Raw genomic sequence first — 4,318 nt, forward strand, 5'->3', positions numbered from 1 at the left:
CCAGTCCAACTCAAGCCCATAAGTCTGATACTAGTTCATAAATCCCTCTTCAGACTCACAGCCACATGCAATGATGAAGAATGCAGGAAAATCACAGGGTACAAAGTCCCATGGATTCAATGACAGTGAACCCATCTCCAGGGCTCTGGCAGGTCCCAGAGTGACTCACCAGCAGGAAGGTGAAGGCAGAGAGAGAGGGGGAGGTTCCTAGGACCCTCCTTATGAAAAGGCCATGCCCACAAGAAGTCACCATCAGTGTATAACCTGATTAACAGGCTTGCACTTTTATATTTCTTCAAGTTGACATGCAATTATGTAGCTACCACAGTTATACATTGGGCTGCCCACTTCAAAGTCAGAAGTTTGAAACCACCAGGAGCTCCAAAACTCACCAGGGAAGTTCCACTCTGTTCTAGAGGGTCAGTGTAAGTTGGAATGGATTTGGTGGTAGTGAGTTTGATTCGGGTTTATACTCAAGAGAAGATGCCATCAGATGGAAACACCATCAGCAAAAGCGTCTAGACCTAGATGGTTTCTATGATTTTCTAGCAATATTTTTATTTACTCTGGTATGTAATTGCTACAATCATAGAAACCATTTAGGTTTCTAAAGAAAGAGAGGTGGGGGGGGGGAGAGAGGGAGAGGGGGAAGGAGAGAGACAGACAGAGAGAGAGAGAGAGATTTCCTTCAAGAGATTAGCTCACACAATTTTGAGGATGGCAATCCAAAATCTGTAGGCCAGGTGTGAGAAAGATTGCAGAGTAGGGAGAGATCACGTTCTGCCCAGGATATCTACCTATAATCGGGAGGCAGAACACACACTAAGGATTGATTGACTGATTACATTACTGTAGGTTACATTATGAAAGTGGTTACATTATAGTACACTACACTACATTACATTATATTTTGGAATAGCTACTGATCTGGTATTTATTTAAACCACTATGAATCATAGCCTAGTCATAAAACTAATCACTACAAATACTTTATTGAGTTAACTATGCACTTACCACATAACCTATCAATCCTACTCCTTGAAACTGGCTACATAATTGGGAGACTCGGTGAAAAATGCAACTGCAGAATCCCTAGTCGAAAGAATAGGAAGCGCTTGAAGATCGCAGCAGCTGTGCTTCAAATCCAGCCCAGGCGCTCCCAAGTGCAGAGCCCTTTGGCAAGACGGAAGCCCCAGAGGCCTGACAGCACACATATTTGTGCATGAATATATGGGGGAGGAGGCTTCAAAACATTTGCCTGGAAATGACCTTTTCATTCTATTTTCCACAGACTTTTTGAAGCCCCTTTACATATAGCTGAATGAAGGTTTCTAACTATTTGGGAGCAATATTTTTTACTTGGTCTCATGTGCGTGTGCATAGGTGTAACCACCAAAAAAGAGAAGCCCAAATCTGTCAGATGATAAGTGGATAAACATATTGTGATACATCCATGAAATGGACCACTGCTCAACAATAAAAGAAACAAACTATTTCCTTGCGCTTCGTGGCTGAGTCTCCAAAAGTTTGCATTTAGTTGTTTTAAAGAGAAATACAAACCCTGAATACTATCTGCTCTTAGTTGTATACGGTTTTTCAGAAGGCGACGCTCTCATAACAGAGGGCCATGACGCCAATGCAGACAGCACTTGGCAGCTAACAGAAAAGTGAGAGGTTTGAGTTCGTCTTGAGTCCACCCTCAGAAGAAAGGTCTGATGCTCTACTTCTGAAAACCCAGCCACTGAAAATTCTACAGAGCACAATTTTACTGAGACACGCCTGGGATTATACTGAGTTTCAACTTGTGGGAAGGTAACCGGTCTAGTGACAGACAGCAGGCCAGTGGCTGTCTTAAGCCAGTGGGTAGGCTCAGGGCTGGCCACAGATGTGCAGGAGACAACTTTTTAGGATGAACTTGAGTGAATGTCATTGTATGCAAATTATACTTCAGGAAGCTAGAAAGGAAAACACTAAGAAGCAAATGAAATCTGAGGATGCATCAATAGCGTTAGGCATGGTTATTGTTGCCAAAAGGCTTACAGAAACACATGAGGATTGTTATGTTATATGGCACTTTAGCATAAGTGGAAACATTAGTAACACAAAGACTGTAATTGGGATGATTTGTACAGTCAGGACACATTTTTATCATTGCCGTCTTCTTACTTTTTAACTACAGTCACCATCACTGCTGAGGGATTGTTCTCCTGTGAGGCACAGCATGGCTGCCTGGTTGCTGAGGATTGAGGCTCTTTCTGCCCCTCACCAGGCCCTCTTTGGACACAGGATGTCAACTGCTCATCTGCTTGCTATCTGGAGTACCCTGAGTGCCATGGGACTGGGGTCAGCAGAAACTTGGGACCAGAAAATTATGCATGATCTCTCCAGGAATCATGAGGACCATACAGGCGTCAGGAGGGGGCTGGGGGATCATCTCCTGAGGTAGTTAGTTTATTGGGCCAACCTGGCCAATAAACACATGTGGGGTTAATTGAAGGTCAGAGAGATAAATGGCTCAGTGAGCCTTGCCTTTCTAGTTCTCGGGTCTCTAGCTTTGTGATGGTCAGACCAAGGTTCAGCTGCCTTAGCCAGTTCCCTGCCTCAGCTGGCAAGGCTCACTTCCTGCAAGACATCCCCAAGGAGAAGCCACATGGACCTACCCCGATGTAGCCCTGGGTGCTGGAGTAGCCATGTGGAGACCCCTGCCATCGCTGCAATGCTTACATGCTCACTGATTCGACTTTCCTCCTGCAGTCGCCATCATAGTGTGTGTTTTGTGAGATGGAGGAGGACTTTGTGGATTGGTGTCGGACATATGGGCTAATGTTGGACTTGTGGCTTTGGGAAGCACAGGGTTGGGATGTTTTCTTGATATAAAACTCTCTCTTACACATGAGTTTCTGTGGATTTGTTTCTCTAAAGTACCCAGACTAACACACCTCCGGAAAAGTCTATCTGCATTTCTGAAAAAATTAGTTCACCTAGAGAACAGGGCCTGGGGAATCAGACTGCAGAGGGAAGGGGTCTGCCCAAACATCCTAAGCTCATGCGAGAAGGGGTGCAGGTCCTAGAAGTGCAGCACTTGCTCGTCCCCATCGAGGTTCAAAGCCACGAAAGATGCAGCCACTCTGGGGCTCCACAGGTGCAGGGCATAGTTGAAGATCATCCCTCTGCAGACTCCAGATGTCCTGAAAGGAGTGCATCAGAGGGCCTGCCAAGGCTTCTCTGACAATCAATGTGTGGTTTGTAAACTAATGGCAATTCTTCTGAATTCTAATAAAGAAAAGTTCTGCCTCTGTACAGAGGCCTTAAATTCCTTTAAGACGAGACACAAAAAGTCAGAGTTTCCCTTCAAATGTCTGGCCTAAGATTAGTGTTCACAGTGAAGAAAAATCCAAGTGAGTTTCCTGGCTCTCACTCTGGGGGAGGGTTAGCGAGAAGGGCGCCGACTGCCATCAAGTCAATGTGCCTCCCAGGGATCCTGTGGGACAGAGAAGAACGCCTGCTCGGTGTTTCTGAAGGTGCAGCTCGTTAAAGAGCCAGACAGGCTCACCTTTCTCTTGCAGAACGGCTGGTAGGTTCACAGGGCTGATCTTTCAGTGAGCAGTCAAATGCTTATCCCACTGAGCTACCAGGGCCCCCACAGGATAGCAAGAAGCTACCAGAAAGTGCGTGTAGGGTGAGTGAAGTTGGGGCAGCAGGTGGGTAGAGAGGATTCGAGTTACAAAAGCAAACTGGATAAACACGTAATTTTTCAAAAAGGGAGCACAATTTGTTTTCCACGAAAAGAATGTGCTGTGCAGTGCTTCTACACATAAGAGACCCTGACCTCACACAGAACGTCAGGAGAACATTGATTAGTGCTTCAGAGAGGCAAAGACACAGGCATGGCCATTAGCACGAGGTCACACGGCATTGGAGGAACCATGGTCAGGATGCTAGTTAAATAGGGCATGGGACAAAGGAAGCCGTCACAACTTCATGACTGGTGGCAGATCAGCACATCACAGTTACGGGTGGGACTACAGGGAGAGGAACAGGACCACAATTGAGATCCATACATGGTTAGATCGAAGAGCTTGCAAGATTGCTCCCGGGCCTTCAGACCAAGGCATTCAGATCAAGACTCATGACTACGCCACTGCCACCGTCTGTTCTACCCTCCAGCAAGGACACACACAGGCAAGCCCTATAGAAAGACTACTTTTTCTTGGACTGACCAGAGGGGTGAACTACTTTCTGAGGCACTCAGCCTGAGGCCAAGATTATCTACCTTCATGGTTAATGACCAGAAGGAATTCAATGGAAGCTTAATCTA

The sequence above is a fragment of the Tenrec ecaudatus genome, chromosome 8 (genome assembly GCF_050624435.1).
Source record: "Tenrec ecaudatus isolate mTenEca1 chromosome 8, mTenEca1.hap1, whole genome shotgun sequence".
Lineage (NCBI taxonomy): Eukaryota > Metazoa > Chordata > Mammalia > Afrosoricida > Tenrecidae > Tenrec > Tenrec ecaudatus.